Genomic DNA, 20489 nt, shown 5'->3' on the forward strand with positions numbered 1-20489 from the left:
ATGCAAAAAAAAATGAAACTAGACCACCAACTTACACTATACACAATAATATCCCTTTAAATTTAATGCTGACTGCAATGCTTTGTAATTTTCCTTTAAAAAACTGCATTTTCCCAGCATGACACCCAGTGCTGGCATCAGTAACAGACACTTAAAAACATTCATGCCAAGGAGTTAACAGGAAATATCTTGGCAAATTCAGAGTCAAAAGCAAAGCACAAAATTGTCAGAACACATATCGTGTTTCTCAGAATTATCTGTATCATGTTGGAAGTTTTTATACGGAAGTGTGTGTTGACACAAATGATTAAGGCCAAGATTCCTACAATTGACAGGAAAATGACCTATAAATAATGACCTGTGATGGACTTGTCATACAGTCATTAAGTGAAATATTCTAGTACCAGTTTCCTCCCTTTGGTATCCCAGTTTCCGGCTTCTGTGAAGTACTTTTCCTTTGTAAAGATCACTCATTTTATCTGAGACCATCAAGTTTTCTTTGGGCTTTATCAAATGATAATTTCATTCTCTCTCTTAGTAGATAACAATATCAAATAGAGTGTCACAAGCCTTTTTGGAACACATTTTGCTTGCACAGAAATTTTCTCTGGAGAGCTTCTTATTTCTCTTTCTACATAAAAAGCAAATAAAATACTTGAAATGTTGAAAGTTTAGAAGTTAAGTTTAGGATAAAAGTTAATTTTTAATAATCATTAAGCAACCAGTAGCCAATTATGTTATGTAACACAGACTATATTTTTCTATAAAATTAATAAAGCTTGATATAACTCATTGGGAAATAGAATTCAGAAATACGCAAATGAGTTAAATATGAAAATTCAATTTACTATGTATATAGAGAAAATGTAAATTTCTGGATAAATTATTTTGTTAACTAAACAGTGGATCAGAGTTTCTCCAAATGAGGACTATAACTCTCAAGGTTTACAGAAAAGTAATCGTGGGAACAGTGAGTAAAATTGTAGTTCCTTTTTAGTTCTTAGGGCGCCAGCAAGGTTCTCCCCTTTGGCATTTCCTCTCAAGCCAAAAATCACTCTGGGGACCAGTGGTCTCCTTTTCTTCCTTCCTTCTTTCCTTTCTCCTTCCTTTCTTTTCTTCCTTCTTTTCTTTCATGTTGATGGTTGGGGGATCACCCTGGAAAAGCAGTATGTGTCTCTCTCTACAATATTTACCTCTGGAACCACTGTCATTAGGGATGCATCAAAACCTTTCTAGAGCACCTCTTTGAATTCTACTCTTTCTTTGCTTGAAATCATCAATGGGTTTCCCTTAACAATGAATCAAGAACAGCTTAGTCAGGTAATCAGCACTAAACACCTTATGACCCTTCTCCCCCACCGCTCCAAATTTGTTTTCCAGTGTTATTCACCTAAAATGGAACTAATCTCCAGCTAAACTCCATGACCTACGATTGCTTGAACGAACACACCTCTTTTTTAAAAGTTTATCCTATTTATGCCATGCTATGTTGGATGTCCTCCCTTCACCCTGTCTATCAAAATTCTGCCGCCATCCACAGCCCAAGTTGAGAGCTGCCTTTTTCATAAATCTCTTCTCGCTCAGTCCAGAGAGATCATCCAGTGTCTAGAATATCTTTAGAAATACAGTCATATTGTTCTTGAGGCACTTAACACATTTGCTTTGAACTATACTTCTTTTATTTCTCTTCATATAGTTTATGTTCACTGAGAACTAGAAATACCAACCTCTGATTCACTCATGTTATTTAGAAACATACCTGCTACATCGCCCTGACTGGTTTGGCTCAGTGGATAGAGCGTCAACCTACGGACTGAGAGGTCCCAGTTTCGATTCCAGCCAAGGGCCATGTACCTTGGTTGCGGGCACATCCCCAGTAGGAGGTGTGCAAGAGTCAGCTGATAGATGTTTCTCTCTCATCGATGTTTCTAGCTCTCTATCCCTCTCCCTTCCTCTCTGTAAAAAAATCAATAAAATATATTTTAAAAAAGAAATATACCTGCTACAGCTTTTGTTATAGACAATCTCATGACAATCTCATGAACTAATTATAAAAACACTAGTTAAGACAGAATTTAACATTGTCTGGCCCAACTTCTCAATCAGTAAAGGAGAAGCAAAAGGAGATTTTTGGTCTGATTTTTGAACAGTCACAATAAAAATAAAAATCTTTGCAGCTTTAGGGTAAGCAAAGATTTCTCAGGAAAAAAACATGAACCATACAGAAAAAAATTTTTAATTGGGATTAATTAAAAGTAAAAACATCTGCTCTAAAAAAGGCATTACTAAGAAAATGAAACCAAACCACTAAAAGAAATATTCACAACACATATATCTGATAAAGGACTTCAACCCAGAATACAGTAAGAACTCTCACAATTCAGCAATAAGAAGACCACAAAAAAAAGGGGGGGGGGGAGTGAATGTACTTGAACAAACACCTCACAAAAAAGACATACAAATGGCTAAAGAGCTCAAAACCAGATGTTGAACTTTATTAGTCATTAGGAAAATTCAAATTGAAACCACCATAAAAGACTACTACACACCCATTAGACTAGCTAAAATAATTTTAAAATAAAACAAAATCCTGACAATACCATCTGTATTGAATAAGTGTAGCAATTGAAACTTTCATATGCTGTTAGTGGAGGTGTAGAGTGATAATCCACTTTGGAAAACAGTTTGGCAATTTCTTATATGTACTTTTTGTATGGACTCATTTGTTTTACTGTTCATGCTTCTACTAGTATGTCTCTGGGTCTATTTTTGATCATCAGTTTATTTGGTTAGTTAGATTCCATGTATGCGTGAGCTCATGTGATACTTATCTTTCTCTGACTGGCTTATTTTGCTTAGCATAATACTCTCCAGGTCCATCCATGCTGTCTCAAAGGGTAAGTGTTCCTTCTTTTTATAGCCATGTAGTATTCCATTGTATAAATGTACCCAGTTGTTGTTGTTTTTAATTTTTTTTATTTATTGATTAAGGTATTATATATGTGTCCTTATCGCCTCATTGTCCCCTCACCCCCCACTCATGCCCTCACCCGCCTGGTGTCTGTTCATTGGTTAGGCTTATATGCATGCATACAAGTCCTTTGATTGATCTCTCTCCCTTACCCCCACCCTCTTATCCACTCATCTACTGATGGGCACTTGGGCTGTTTCCAAATCTTAACTATTGTAGATTGCACTACTATGAACATAGGGGTGCATATATTCTTTCTGATGATATATTCCTAGAAGTGGGATCACTGGGTCAAATGGGAATTCTATTTTTAATTTTTAAAGGAAATGCCATACTGTTTTCCACAGTGGCTGCTCAAGTCTGCATTCCCACCCGCAGTGTACTAGAGTTGCCTTTTCTCTACATCCTCGTCAACACTTGTTGTTTGTTGGCTTGTTGATGATAGCCATTCTGACAGGTGTGAGGTGATACCTCATTATTGTTTTAGTTTGCATATCTCGGGTGATTTGTCACTTTGAGCATTTTTTCGTATGTCTCAGCTTTCTGTATGTCCAGTTTGAAGAAGTTAGGTCTTTTAGCTAACTAATTTTTAAATTGGATTGTTTGTCTTTCTTTTGTTAAGTTGCATGAGTTCTTTATAAATTTTGGAAATGAACCCCTTATCAGATGTATCATTGGCAAATATGTTCTATGAAGTGGGCTCTCTTTTCACTTTGTGGATGGTTTCTTTTGCTGTGCAGAAGCTTTCACAACTTACATTTAGGTCTTTTATTTATTTTTTTAAAATATATTTTATTGATTTTTTACAGAGAGGAAGGGAGAGGGATAGAGAGTTAGAAACATTGATGAGAGAGAAACATCAATCAGCTGCCTCCTGCACATACTGGGGATGTGCCCGCAACCAAGGTACATGCCCTTGACAGGAATCGAACCTGGGACCCTTCAGTCCATAGACTGACGCTCCATCCACTGAGCCAAACCGGTTAGGGCGGTCTTTTATTTATTTTGAGTTTATTCTTGTGGATGGTGTAAGTTGGTGGTCTAGTTTCATTTTTTCTGCATGTTATCTGTCCAATTTTCGCAATACCATTTATTGAAGAAATTGTCTTTACTCCATTGTATGTTCTTGCTTCCATTGTCAAATATTAATTGAATTGAGCATAATGGCTTGGGTCGATTTCTGGGTTCTCTGTTCTGTTCCATTGATCTAAATGCCTGTTCTTGTACCAGGCTGTTTTGAGCACAGTGGCTTTGTATTATAACTTGATATCTGATATTGTGATCCCTCCAACTTTGTTCTTCTTTCTCAAGACAGCTGAGGCTATTCAGGGTCTTTTTTTGTTCCATATAAAATTTTGGTGTATTTGTTCTAGATCTGTGAAATATACCATTGGTATTTTAATAGGGATTGCATTGATTCTATAGATTACTTTGGGTAGTATGTACACTTTAATGATGTTAATTTTACCAATCTATGAACATGGTATATTCTTCACTTGTTTATATCTTTCTGTATCTCTTTTTTCAATGTTCTATAGTTTTCTGAATTCAGGTCTTTTACCCCCGTGGTTAAGTTTATTCCTAACTATCTTATTTTTTTGTTGTTGCAATGGTAAATAGGGTTGTTTTTTTAGTTTCTCTTTCTGAGATTTCATTATTGGTGTATAAAAATGTCATCGATTTTTGGGTATTGACTTTTTTATCCTGCTACATTGCTGAATTCATTTATTAAATGTAATAGTTTTTTGGTGAAGTCTTTAGGGTTTTCTATGTACAATATCATGTCATCTGGGAATAATGAGAGTTTTACTTCCTCCTTTTCAATTTGGATGTCTTTTATATTTTCTTCCTGTCTGATTGTTGTGACTAGGACTTCCAGTACTATGTTGAATAAGAGTGGTTAAAGCTGACATCCCTGTCTTGTTTCTGTTCTTTGGGGAAATGGTATTAATTTTGCCCACTGAATATGATGTTGGCTATTGGTTTGTCATATATGGCCTTCATTATGTCGAGATATGATCCCTCTATTCCCACTTGGCTGAGAGTTTTTATTAAAAAAGGATGTGGGATTGCCCAGCTAGTGTGGCTCAATGGTTGAGCATCAACCTATGAACCAGGAGGTCGTGGTTTGCATTCAGGTCGGGGCACATGCCTGGGTTGTGGGTTTGATATACATTGTGGGGTGTGTAGGAGACAGCTGCTCCATGATTATCATCATTGATGTTTCTCTGAAATCAATAAATATATATATATATAAATATTTTTTAAAGGGTATGGGATTTTGTTGAATGCCTTTTCTGCATCAATTGAAATGATCATGTGATTTTGTCTTCCAATTTGTTTATATGATGTATCACACTGATTCGTTTTCATTTAAAAATTTGTACTAACATTACAAAACTACAATAAATGAAGAATCTCTCTGCAGGAAGTACAGTTTTCCCACTAAAATGAATAAAACTCAACATGGAATTGAAGACATGAAATATTAAATTTTTATTCCAATCACTGCTTAGCTCTCATTCAACGGGGCCTGATTTCTTCTATGTCCTGGTCAGTGCCTGTGTGTGTGTGTGTGTGTGTGTGTGTGTGTTTTCACATTTGCCTTTATTCCAAAGGAAACACTGGTAAATATGGTATGGCATGGAGTTAATGTGATAAAGTACAAAGAGCATAGAGATGGGAGTTAGCCAGTCTGGTCTTACTTACATTCTCATTCCTCTCTTAAAAACCTTGTGGCTGCAAATAGTTTAGCTTCTCTAAACCTAAGTTTTCAGAGCTGTAAATAAAACTTTTCCAGATTTATTTTAAGATAACACAAGATACTGTCAATCATCCAACACAGGGGAGGCACTTGATAAGTGGTAATTATACTGTTTATTGCAGTATTGTTAAAGCTTTAACAGAGAAATCTATGATTGGTTGAAAAGGGAAGTTTGTGCTAGAGATCAGCTTAAAACCTCACCTTGTAAAAATGTTGTTCTGCTTCTCCCTATTAACCATTAACATTTTCACCTCTGGGATTTGGCAAGAGCTGTATTTGATAAAATGTTTGATGAAATCGCACATCGTCTACTCTTTTACAACTGCCCCTATAAAGCCTTGGGCCAGATATTATAATGAACTAGTGTAAAATGCTTTCGAGTGCTAGGAAAACAGGAGAAAAAAATTTTCATTCAATAAGAAAGATGTAAGCTGTAACCAGGGGTCATTAAAAAAATTCGGATTGAATTTTGACATTGCAAATGAAATTTAACTCCTTTTAGGAAAGTTTGGCCTTATTGTTATCTGATGATGCAAATGAGGGAGGGTATTGTATTGACAAGTGTCAGCTACAAACAATCAGCTAGAGTTCATTAAGACATTTATTCTTGAAATAAATTGATTACTTAAGTAACAAATGCAGTTAAGTAATTGACTTATTCCTCTTTTATTTATTATCTTTTTTTTTTTGTTTGTTTTACTACTTAGTTCTTATGGGAAATCCTATCCAGGTCATCATAACACAATTGAAAACAACTGATAATGAAAAGAATGCTAATTGGTTTCCTTTCTTTCTTATCACTGATCCCTACACAAACTAATGCTTCCACATTCTTCCTCTTGTTTGTATCCAACCTCTCTATATATCTAGACTTGAAAAATTTTTTAAGTAATCATGAACTAACAAAGCTATGCACAGCATTGATAAAGTATATTGAGTAGTAGACAGTGCAGTTAAGTTGGACGAGAAATAATGTGTTTAAAGTCCTTGGATCAAATATTTATTGAACAAGCACTAAGCCAAGTGCTAAGGATAAAAAGACAAGACTCAGTTTTTGCCCTTTGGGAATCCAGAGTTTAGTAGAGGAGATTTGTAAATAAACAAAGGCAATACAGAGCAATACATGCAATAACAGATTGTAGCCAAAGTAATAAACATTTAGAGGAACAATAAACATGCTGGGCCAGCACAGACAGGGCGGTTACACCACTCAGAGCAGAACACGGAGACTTGTGTTCTGCTCTGAGACTTATGTGGCCAAAGCAACATCACCTCAAGTTGAGTGAGCCAAGAACTATCTATTATTCCCTCAATTCCACCTCCTTCAAAGAGACTGTCAGGACTAAATTTATGAATTCCCTAGGCTTTTAATTCCTGTTTAATTCAGCCAATATCCAAAGTCCCAGTGACCTCTTAAAAATAGTATAATCTATTGCAAAGAAAATCTATTTTCTACTACATTATGCTGTTTACCTTCCTAGACAACTTTTCTAGCCTCTCCTCCTCTTCCGTTCTTCCACCTCATACAACAGTGCCCCTTAAAAGTTCTATTCCACAATGTAACAATTCCTCTACACCTCAACTTCTATTCAGAATATTCCTTCTGTCTCTGCCTCAACTGACATCTGACTCTAGCTTGAGACCCCGAATTCACTTGTAGACCTCCAGAAGTAGTTTTTATTTTTCTGTCACCTCAGTACATTAGGCATCAAAGGTTAGCAGATTCCAGGCATTTGCTTCCCCACTGTCCAATGAGCACTCCCACTGCCGTGAGGCTTGTCTCTCAGTCCCTTACAGGTGGCACCTATCAAACATGCAGTAGCTCTACCATATTCATTGAGCACCTTGACACCTGAGTCACAGGCTTCCTCTTCATCCCAGATTCCTGCTATTATCCTGTAAGATTTCCAGGTCCAGGGCCAACCTATTCAGGACTCTAACCACTTTTTTCCCCAATGCTTTACTTTACTTTATTCTTACACCCATACTTAATACCATTATCTGGACTTGGCCATAACCTGAAACTAATAAAGTTCAAATTGCCATCTGTCCATGATAAATATATTCTTTCAGCTAATTCTATGATGACTATTCTTTGACCTTCTCAGTATTTTTAGTCCTTTGACCCATCCCCATTCTATTCTGCCCTTACTCTAACCTTAACACTAACCCTAACCATGACCATGTCCATAACCATTACCATAACCCTTCTTATCTTGACTTCTGCCCTGATTAGCTTAGATTCTATGGTCCACTGTAAACACAGTCCCTACTGTTTTCTTCATTGCATTCATTTAACAAAAAGTAAATTCTAAAGGAATCCATTTTTTTCGTGTCTTAGGCAGTGAATGATATGGGAGGAAATAACAAAATGAACAAAGTAACACTAAATATTTTTTCTGCCTCGTTCATCTAGGTCATTTACAAATCTCTCATCTCACTGGCCTCAATTATTCACACATTCTATACTTTTCTCAACCTCTATTTACACTACACCAGACTCGTCATTTTTCAAGTCCAGGTGAATTTACATCCTAAAAGAGAAAAATAGAAGCTATCAGATGGGCACACCCTGAATTCCCAATCACTCAACCTATAAACCTAATTGCATTTGCACCTATGCTATTCTCTTTCCTTCTTTAAAAAAAAAGGAGCAGCTGGCCCTGTTTAAGGTGAGTCCTTTCACCAGTGTCCTATATTCAATCCCCTGTCACCTTTCTATGAAGCATGCACTATTATTCCATTGCTCTTCTATGTAATCAGCCTCCTTCTCTCTCAAATGGGTGTTTTTCATAAGCATTTTAAAGGGTTCTTTTCATCTTCAACACAAAACAATACCAAGAAAAACAAACAAACATACACATAAAAATAAAGCTTTCTTTGACCCCAGTATTACTTTTGTCATCTTATCTCTTTTTCTCTTAATCTTGACAAATTTATTGACAAAGTTGAGAACCCTTACTGTATCATCTTACCTCCCCACTCTCTCCTCAACATACTCTGATAAGCCTCATGTGCTACTGCTCCACTAAACCAGCTCTCACGACCATCAGCAATGACCTCTATGCCACTAAATCCAAAAACCAATTTCTTGTTCCAGGGCCGACTTTTCTCTGAGTAGTACTGAGTACTTTTGGTTAGAAGTTAATATAAGTAAATCATTAAAACTGAGCTCTGGAGTCAGACAGCCTGGGATAGATTCCTGGATCTGTCAGTTACTCACTGGATCTGCCAATTACTAACTGGGACTTAAAGTAATTAGTTAAAAAAATCTGTGCCTCAGCTTCCTTTTCTGTATAATAGAGAGAAAGCCCTCGTCAGTTTGCCTCAGTGAATAGAGCATCCACCTGCACACTGAAGGGTCCCTGGTTCCATTCCAGTCAAGGCCACATGCCCGAGTTGTGGACTTGATCCCTAGTAGGGGTGTGCAGGAGGCAGCTGATCAATGATTCTCTCTCATCATTGATGTTTCTATCTTTCTTTCCCTCTCCCTTCCTCTCTGAAATCAATAAAAATGTATTTTAAAAAATAAAATAGAGATAAAAATAGTAATTACTACATAAGAATTTTACAAGCATAAAGTAAATGAATATTTATAAAGACTGTAGCCTGGCACCTAGTAAGTTCCCAATAAATGTTATTATTAAATCAATTGACTCGTTTCCTTCTTGAATAACTCTATTGTTTTACTCCTAAATTTCACTCTCCCTTGGTTTTGCTAGAATGGCTATTTATGTCTGCCCTAGAGACCATACTAAAGGAAAATGACATGCTTAGGGATTTAGCAATACCAATTCAAATAAAGACCTTCTGTTGTGATCCTAAAACATAAACTCATACTTTTGTATACCTGTATTTATTTTTATTTGTATATGGCAATACAGAAATGGCTGAAAATTAAACTCAGCATTTAAGTATCTGTGTTAGTTATAGGATCAAAACATAAGCTGTATTCATGGACTATCCAAGTGTCCTAAGTGAAAATTAAGACATTGATTAGGAAGAGTGGGAATATTTGGGTAGACATAAATAAAGATGAAACTCTTGAATCTACTTTAAGCTTTCTTCTAATGGGATGCTTATTCCTCTCCAGTCCAATCCTTACTACCCCTAGCATGTCTAGATATATAGAGAGATTTGAGTACATTTCAATAGGAACAAGTGAAAAATACAACATAGAAAGAAATGGGTTGTACTCCAAAAGATTGCAATATTTTTCTAAGTTATATTGGCATAAATCTAGGCAATATAGGTGATGATGAAATATGGCATTAGATCAGGCAAAGTTAATCAAATGGGTGTACTTATTCCTGAATTAATATGATAGGTTGAGCAAATAAAAGTGTTCTCTTTGTGCCTAATTTTTTTCTACATGTATCAAGGGTCAGTTTTGTTCCCTAATATCGCCTAGATGATATTATCAACATATGGTTTAAATACTGTTTATTTTCTAATGATTCTCAAATATATATTTTATATCTGTTTTTTGTCTGAGCCCTAGACCTTTAGATTGCAAACAATCTCTTAAAATTTCCATTGTATATTTGAAATGAGAAATTTCAAACACTGTATATTCAAAAATAAAATCATAACGTATCTCTTAAAGGTGACTAGATTATCCACCCATTGAAACCTGGAATTGACTTTTGACATATCCTTCATCTCTATTGCCAATCCCAAGTCTTATATTTTCACCTGCTAAATAGCTTTCTAAATCATTCACTGTTCTTATCTTTATATTTTCTCATTCCTTGAAGATTTTAGCACCTGGTTCACTATTACTCTCTTCAACATTTCAATATTTGTGTACATCATCTGTCAATATCATGGATTCTATAGTCCTTGACAGTCTCTCTTCCAATGATCATTGTTTGCCCCCTATTTTAGATACTAACTTTTCTTTGTAAATAGCAACACTGTAATTCTTCCAAATTTTTTATTTCAAACATCGCATTCTCCAACAAGCACCTCCTATTTTGCCAGCTAATATTCTTCATTTTCGCTCTCCCTCAATTTCCAACTGTGTGTCAATGTCTAGGGTAACCTTTGAAAACAACTCTTGAGCTTCTTCTATCAGTCAGGATCACTGGAAGATGTAGTTGCATATTACCTCCACTACCATGTCCCACTACCTATTATACTTCAGGTTACTGAGGTATAAATTTATATTGTGTTAGGTTACTAACATTTTGGAGTTAATATGTCATAGCAGATAGCATTCCCTTAACAAGTAGGACCACTGTAGAACCATATGTGTAAAAAACACAACAGTGCCAATTGGTCTCAGTTTTAAATTCATGAACACTAAATTTAATTGTTGCCTAACATTAACACTAAAGTTTCCTACTCTATTCAGTCTTCTATTCTCCTAGGTAATAATTCATACTTTTCCTCTTTCCTTAAAATTCAGACCTGACCTATCTGCAAATCTCATTATCAATACCTTCACAATTGACACCGAATTTAACCACTCCTCCATCAGGTCCAAGCTCTCTTCATCTGTTTCAACTGAAATAGTCTATCTAGTCTCTGCTTTCAGACTTTTCCAACACAGCAGCCAAGATGATTCTATTAAAATGCAAGACAGATTATTCCAGATTTCAAAATCCTCCTCTTTTTGGCTCTGTACCAGAGTATAGTTAAGAAAATAGAAAACAACACTGGACATTTCAAACTGAGGGGCCTCTTACACAGGTGTTGGTGACTTAAAGAGCCAAAGGGTAACACAGAGATTAATAACTGCGGGCAACTGGACAAGGGAACAAAAGGGAAAAGGTAGGTTACTAGACCCTAGGAGCTTAGATAAAGGGTTCTGCAGGGCTGGTTCTCATACTTCTCACGGGGGAGCCACCATCAGGGTGCCCCAGGGCAGGCAGTGCTGGAAATGTCATAAAATGCTGGAGGCTGGATCCCACTGCTGCTTCTGGGCAATGCTGGCAGAGACAGGGAAAACAAGAAGGAAGTCCCTTCCTCTGCCTTATCTCTATGTATCCTGGAGGTAAACTCTAAAAGGAAGCCAGCTGGCAAATGTAAGAGGGAAACGTAATTTGCAAAGTCCCAGCCCAAGTCTCAGCATCTTAAAGCCACCCACTTTGGCTACTCAGCACTCATAAACACTCCTCTACACATATTGTAACTTCTAAGCAACAACCATAACAACCCATGCCTCCACCAGCAGGGTCCAACTCTCTTTTATACAAATGAAATTACTCTCACACTTTTCCTCATGAAGAGGAGACTCAGAGTCCTAACATTTACGATGTCCCAGTTCTGGGTGATGTTAAATTTTCTTGTTCAGTCACAATCTCACTAAAAATCCTTACACAAAGTAATAGTGGCAAAATGAAGAGTGAAAAAAGAAATAGTGATCCCTCTCGGCTCAGATGGACTCACTCATCTGTCTGTGGTCAGCTGCTGGATGGTTGTGCTGGTCTTTGGGTTCCCTTGTGTGTCTCGGGTCTTGGCTGTAAAGATTTGTTTTTGTTCCATGTGGTTTTTCATCTTCCAGATGGCAAGAGCAGATAGTTGCAGGGTTCCAAAAGAAAACAGAAGGATGCAAAATCTCTTAAGACCCAGGCTTAGAATTCCCACAGTCTCTTCTGCCATGTTCTATTGGCCAAAGCAAGTCACAAGGGCAGACCATTTCAAGATGTGGAAGAAAGGATTCTAATTCTTAAAGGGAGGAACTGTAAAAAGTGCTAATTTGCAACATACTATATTAACAAGAAAGAAAACATACATAGCTCTTTCCCTCCCCCCACTGCATTTCCCACCTCAATTGGCCCAACTATGAGATGATATTTTTTTACCTACTGCATACGCATCCACTGTGACCAGTGGTCCAAAATAACTTTTTTTTTTTTTGGAATTTCTACTATTAGTAGCAACTTAAGTTTAGTACATAGTCACCTATTAAATATGTGCAAGTATTTTTCAAGAGGGCTTAGAAAAGTTTTAGAGTACATAATTTTGGCAATATTACAAAGTCCTTTCTCAACAGTGTCCAGTTCCTTTTCCATCCCAAAACTCCAGGTCATTGAATTAGGTTAGGTTTGGGAAGTGGGTGAGAAACTGTAAATACACAAGCCAGATTTCCGCCTATAAGACCCAGAATTTTCCTATTACAGGAGTAGGCAAAAGTAGGTCTACAGTAATTAATAAAGTAGGTGTATAATAATAAATTTAATAATACAAGAATAAACTGTGTTTTGCATACTTACAACTATAAACCTACTATTGCCCACCCCTGAATAGTGACTAAATAATACTTGAGAAATCTGCCCATATATTTTACTCCTAGGATATTTCCATCCTAGGAGTCAAATAACCATTGTCAAAAGTCCTTGCAAAGCAAGATATTCTGATTACCAACCCTCCCTTGCTGCCCATTGCAGTAATAGTATAAATATTGATTCTTGAAGTTAGTGTTGCTACTTAAGTTCTGCTACTCTGTGATCTTATTATAGCCATTGAAATTAGGAATCCATTTTCAGTGATAGTGTCTCCTATTGTTATCTTTAGCCTTCAGAGGCTAGGTACCATAGAACTTTACAAAGATACTGGGGCACATCTCTGGCCCTCTAAAGTGATGTAGTGAGGTGGTGTGTGTGCAAGTTTCACAAGTCCACTCTTACATTCCTGCAACCCTAAGCCTTTTCTTTATATTAGGTTAGGAAATCCTCATCCAACCTCATTGAAAGAGGGTGACCATAGAATCCCATAAAACAAGAAAGCTGTTAGAACAACTTTCATCTGCTCAACTGACCATATTAAAAATGGAATAAGAACATCTATGTTGATTATTTTGTCCTATTCAATGTCACATTTTATCTTTCTTGTTCTAACACCTTATAATGTATTCTCGCATATATCCCCAAGGTTTATTCCAATATAATTTAGGAAACTATTTTAATTCTTTTGGAGTATAACTTCCTTTCTGGGTTGGATTTTTCGCCTGTCTCTATTAGAATGTACTCATTTTTTTCTACCTACAGGATTAGACACAATACGAGTGGGAGGTGTGGAAGAGGATAAGCATCTCATTGAAAGGAAGGCTCACACTATGGAAAATAGGATGGAGGTCCCTAAAAGTTTAAAATGGAACTGCCTTGTGGCCCAGTGACTCCAATTCTGGATATATATACAAAGAAACCCAAAACACTAATTTGAAATAATTTACGCAACCCTACGTTCACTGCAGTGTTATTTACAATAGCCAAGATGTGGAAGCAACCAAGTATCCATCAATGCATATTATTCAGCCATAAAAAAGAATGAAATATTACCATTTGTGACAGCATGGGTGGACCTACAAGGTATTATGCTAAGTGAAATTAGTCATACAGAAAAAGACAAATACCATACATATGAAACACATATGATTTCACTTATACATGGAAACTAAAAAGCAAAATAAATGGACAAACTAAACAGAAATAGACTCATAGATACAGAAAAGAAACTGTATCTATTGCCAGAGAAAAGGGGGTGGGGGAGACTGGATGATAAAGGAGAAGGTATTCAGAACTACAAATTGGTAGTCACAAAATAGTCCCTGGGGATGTAAAATTCAGTACAGATAATATAGTCAATAATGTAATAACTATGTACAGTGCCAGGTAGGTACTTCAAATATTGTGGGGAGCCTCTTTGTAAAGTATATGATTGTCTAACCATTATGCTGTACACCTGGAACTAATACAGAATAATACGAATCTAAACTGTAATTGAAAAATAAAATTAAGAAAGAAAGGAAGGCTCAGAATAGATTCAAGATTTTTAGTTTTATTTGTGTCTACCCAGATATCCCTACTCCTCAATCAATGCCCTAATTTTCACTTAGGACATTTGGAAGGTCTGCAAGTACACCTTCCACTGCAATTCTATATCTAACCTGAATACTTTCATCATAGTTATCATTACCACCATATCAGGCAACTGCAGCAGCCACTTGGTCCCATAAGATATTTATTTCAATAAGCACTTTATCCTAAGCAACTGCAGGTGGTAGTTTAATTAAATAGCACATGCCATGGCTATATCAGCATCCCATTTCCTACTCACAAGGATCTTGGCATTAATTAAGTTCGAGATCAAGGACATATATGAAACAATTCCATAATTCCACCTTTGAGGGTTTCCTTGGATTATTCTTGGTACCTGACACTGTAAACATCAAGAGAACAGAAACCACATTAAACATTCTGAACAGAGGGTATTTAAACAAAGAATTGGTAACACAGGTGTTTGAAGGTGAAGGACAAAAGAAAACATTGCAGTAACCCGATATTAATAACTCAGAAGAGAACTCATTCTTGGGTCCTAGGAATTGGGAGTAGGCAAGGAAATAACCAGGACCTAGAAGGTTAAAGGAGGAGCTCCATTGCCTTGGTCCTCAGACCTCAGAGAAGGGGTCCCAAATGGCTTCGGCTGGAACCTTTGAGGAGGTGCCACAGGGCTGGTCCTGGAAGTGCTCAAAGAAGGTGAAGGTTGATGCTCTCAGCTACCGCTGACCAAAGAGAACAGGACAAACAAAAGAGTGTGTCTTTTCTCTCATGCTCTGGCTGTCCCACTTCCTTCTGTCACCTTCTATTAGCAAAACTTAAAAAGAAACCATGTTACTAAGTGGAATATATAATTTACAGAGTCCCAGACCCAGCATCATAGACAAGAGTCTTGAAGGATGCATTTAGCATCAAGAGAAAAGAAATAAAGAGCTGACCCAGGCTTCCGATCCCAGCCAGAGTAAATACTAAAGACATACAAAGATCTACAGATTCTCCATAACATAGTGTCTTGTTACCTCCTGATTTCATATCTTTCTCCTCTCCCCCAATCCCGTCTGCTCTTACTCTACAGACTCCCTGTTTGTTCTTGATCACACTGGACCTCTTCTCATCTCACAGCCTTCACACTTCCTGTTCACTCCACCTCAAATGCCCTCCCTGAAATCTTCATGACTAGCTCCCTCATTTCTATCCACTCAAAGGTTACTTTCTCAAAAGGTCTTCCCTGGATGGTCCATCTAAAATTTCAAGTCACAATGGCATTTCAAATTTCTCTTCCTTTATTTTTTTCCCTGTGAACTTACCATGCCCTAAAACACTATTCATAGTTTTATTAAATACATTCTATATCTATCTTTGAATATCTTCTCCAGTAGAATTTTAGTGCCACGGGCAAAGACTTTTGTTTGTTTTGCTCGTGGCTGTATCCTCAGTGAAAGGACAGTGACTGGCACATGTCTGACATTCAATAAATATTTTTAAATTAATGGATAGCCACTAACAGAATCCTAGTCCTAGTCAAGTCTCACTTGGAAACATCCACTAATCTAATTGCTACCTCTTCATCCATTCTTACCTATGTCAAACCATTTTCAACACTGTTGCTGTAGTGGTGTTTAAAAATTAAGTATATATTAGACAATATTATAAGCAGCTGGAGAATAAGAAAACTGTGTTATTTACAATTATATTTCTGCTTCATTACTCCAATCATGGCCCTATATCTAAATGGACTTAGGTAAACTTTACTGATTTAGAGGTCCTTTAATCATTTAGATCATGAAGATTTCTACATATGGCAGTGTTATCAAGTTTGTTTTTTTCACTTGACTTGTGGTTCTAAATATCTTATTTGTAAATCTTTGTGAAGTATCTTTTTACCTAATTTGGCTTTTCACACCACAGAAACCAAATGGACCATTCTTAGTCTAGCCTTTGTTATGTAGACACAGAATGGGGCTATGTATATCTTATGTAACACAAAAGTTATGGTCTTGAAATGTTGCCTGTGGACCAGCATTTATGTCAAATTCTAGGTTTATATTTCAGAGAAGTTTATAATATATTGAATATTCATTCTGTTGGCAAATTACTTGGGAATGAGACATTATAAAAATATCATTTAGGATACAAGCATTCATGTAAAAATCAAAAGTCACAAAATATGCATGTGGCATTTCATATTTGGTTTAGTTGTCTATAATTGTTTAACAAAATTCCTATCAACTCTTCTCTTGTTTCTAAAATACAGTAACATGTTCCTTTTGCATTGCCCAAACTCCGTTTCTGTGCTCTCTGTGAAAGCTGCAAACTGTTTGAAATGAACAGATTGATGTAATCTGAAGGGAGGGTAAGATGTACCAAGAGTCTGGAGAGCAACTCAGCATGCCTGCCTGGTTGTTTCTCTTTATCCTGAACTTCCACATCCTTTTAGCATTGCTTATGCCAACCTGGTGGTTGAGTGTGTGTGCCTTCTCTTAGTGGGCTGCAATAACCCAGAGGTTAGATTTTATTCCCTGCCTGTCCCACAGAAGGCTTTTTACAGGGTAGGTACTGAAATTGGTTGATATAATTAATTTAAATATTGGACACAGAGCTGTAAATGAAACAACTGTACTAACATCAATGGAACTTATGAAACATAAAGTGAGCCTTCAGATTTAGTGTGAAGAATGAATGCTCAGATTGATCCATTATGTAAAATTTGGTGTTCTAAGCAACGAACCAGGCTCATATTGCAGCTCTTGTGAGTGAGTGTGTGTGTGTGTTTAATGGTTCAAGCTAAACTGAAAAGAGGGGTTATGGTAATTCTCAAAAACAATGCTCTTTTTTGTTTGTTTGTTTTTTGCTTTTTGCAAAATCCTATATAATAAAGATGTAATATGCAAATTGACCCTCATGCCTTTGCACAAGATAGCCGTCCCCATGTGGTCAAAGATGGCCACCACACCACAAGATGGCCGGCAGGGGAGGGTAATTGTGGATGATCAGGCCAGCAGGGTAGGGCGGTGGGGGCAACTGGGCCTGCAGGAGAGGGAGGGCAGTTGGGGGGACCAGGCCTGCAGGGGAGGGCAGTTAAGGGTGACCAGGCCAGCAGGGGAGGGAAGTTAGGGGCAACCAGGCCATCAGGGGAGGGAAGTTAGGGGTGACTGAGTCGGCAGGGGAGGGCAGTTGGGGGCAATCAGGCCAGCAGGGGAGCAGTTAGGCATTGATCAGGCTAGCAAGGGAGTGGTTAGAGTGTGATCAGGCTGGCAGGCAGAAGCAGTTAGGGGCAATCAGGAAGGCAGGCAGGTGAGCGGTTGGGAGCCAACAGTCCTGGATTGTGAGAGGGGTCCCAGATTGGAGAGGGTGAAGGCTAGACTGAGGGATACTCCCCCCCTGGCCCCCAGTGCACGAATTTTGTGCACCGGGCCTCTAGTACTAGTATACATTGCTGTCCTGCTTCAAATATGTCTGAATATAAATGCATGCAAGATCATTTCCTACCTTGAGCTTCTCCCCTGAAGATCTTGGGTCTATGACTTTGCAGGGCTGTCTTTTCCTCTGGCACATGCTTCTCTCCCTCACTTCCTTTGGAGCATGTGTTATGCAATGGATTGAAAAGCAAATTGCCTGTTTTGGAAAGGGTGATTTCTTTATGAGGCCATCTTAAATCTCCAAGGAAAATGCAGAGTCACACAGAAAAATGCACAAACAGCTGGAGTACAGGTTGACGTTGGTGAAACCAAACCTTTTCTATTTTTTATATTGGAAAATGTGAGTGAAGTTACTTTTTATAAAACTTCCCTGCTGTTTTCACAGCACAGCATGTGGCCCTATGAGACTGCATAAGCTGTAGTTTCACACTGACTTTTCTTAATATGAGCCAGTACTGATTGTCTAATCTTTACACAATACACCTCTGATGAAAAAAAGAAATTCTTCACATGTAATGGGAGGGCTGTAAAAACATATCATAAGGGAATTTGCTTGAAACACCCTGCTGCCAAAACAGATGAATAGAAGAACATACTGACTTTTTATCTCAGAATGACTTGCACTGGTTTATCGTTAATGTAATTATTTTTTGCTCTCATGATTTCACCTTGGCTTCACAGGATCTCTCTGGCTGGATAACAGTAATATTTATATGTTCCTTTCATATTTATTGAGTGCTTACATATATATTATCATATAAAGGAGGCAATCCTCTTATCCCCATTTCACAAACGTTTGGTGATTGCTTTCACAAACGTTATCCAAAGATGTTATGGTGAAAGCTAAAAATCTAAAAACCTTAGAATATCTGAGTTATTTTGAATAAACTATGAGATACCTGCATAATGAAAGAGATGTATTCAAATGTAATATTGGAAACCAATTACCATAGGAGGAGAAAGAATAATAAATCTAATGAATGTGTTCCCACGCGATGTCACTCTTTCATCACTGAAGGAATGTTGTGAAGAATTATATTTGGCTACTAGTGACAATAGTCTAAGCAAGAGACCTGGAGCTCTGTCTCAGTTAAAGGAATCTGAAGCGAGGAAGCTTGCCATGGTTAAGGGAAGGGTGCTACATATATTACATAGTACATACACTATAATCAGGAAGCTATGCTCTTTCCTTTTTGCTCTGCTATGCTCAGCACATGTTTTCCATTTCCAAGGGCAAAGGGTGGTTTCTGCAGTTCCAGCCATCACATCACCATTTCTGTTGGGATACAGGAGAAAGAAAAAGAAAGGCCAAAAGTTTTTCCAGAAGTCCCACCCAATATATTCCACCTATATTTCACAGGTCATCCTAGTTGTTAGAGGGCCTGGGAAAGGTAGGCTCTTGGCCGGCTCGTCACTGCAGGGACAAAGCTAGAAATTTGTTACTAAAGAAGAAAGGGAGAATGGATTGGGGCAGAAAATTTGCCGTTTTTGTCACTCATCCATAAAAGAACATAGGATTTTTCTACTTTTAAAGACAGCATCTGTCTAGTCCTCCAAACTATCAGCCCACATGTAAAAAATGCCCAACTAACATATTAAAAGAATTCTTGATTAATTGAATGCTCTCATTAAAAAGTAATCAGAGAAAACAAATTGAGCTTAGTAAGTAAAGGTGACAGTTGAAAATGGAAAATCATCTACCCTGGTTCAAAAGACTATATGATAGAAGTTAAAAAAAAATGAACTAGAACTAGAAAATGTGAAATGATTTGTAGTCATTGAGTGCATGGTGATTTACTAAGAAGTCTGATGAAGAGTAGAGAGTTTTACGAGTAGTTAAATGCAATTTTCTCTCTTAAGAGTTTGCAGCCCTGTTTGTTATCCAATAAAAAGCTGACATTAATTATTTTAGGAGAAAATAAATAGCTATAATTTTTATGTTGTTCATTAATTTATTAAAAATCTATGCTATTTCTCTATAAGGATTACTTTCTGAAAGTATCTTGGGACCATGTTTAAACTATTGTTTAAACTATTGAGTATATTTAAACTATTGTTTTCTGGAATTCTGAGAGCAAGAAAGAATTAAATAACCTTCCAGAGTTTTACTCATTCCTATCATGAGCATGCTTTAAAATTTAAAATCTATTAGGTTATTGACATCAAACATTTAGAAAAACATTAATTCATTAATGTGAGCTATTGAAAATAACATTAAATCACAACCTCAGAACTTATGTAAAATTTATGTAATAAGCATGAAAATGTGCAAGTAAATAATAATAATACAGTGCAAATAAATTAAACAAAAACAAGATAGAATTTAATAGAGAATTTTATGGAGAATGAGTTAGAAAAAATGATGTAAATGATTCTTTTCCATTACTTAGGAAAGCATAATCAGCAGTATCTTTTAGAAAATATATATACACACACACATATATTCATAATTAGACATATGTGAGTATGTATAAAAATATAGAGAGAGTATTAAAACACCACATTCTTTAACATGGTAATTCTACTTCTGGAACTCTATCTTAAAGAAATAT

Source organism: Cnephaeus nilssonii (genome assembly GCF_951640355.1).
Source record: "Cnephaeus nilssonii genome assembly, chromosome: 5".
Classification (NCBI taxonomy): Eukaryota; Metazoa; Chordata; class Mammalia; order Chiroptera; family Vespertilionidae; genus Cnephaeus; species Cnephaeus nilssonii.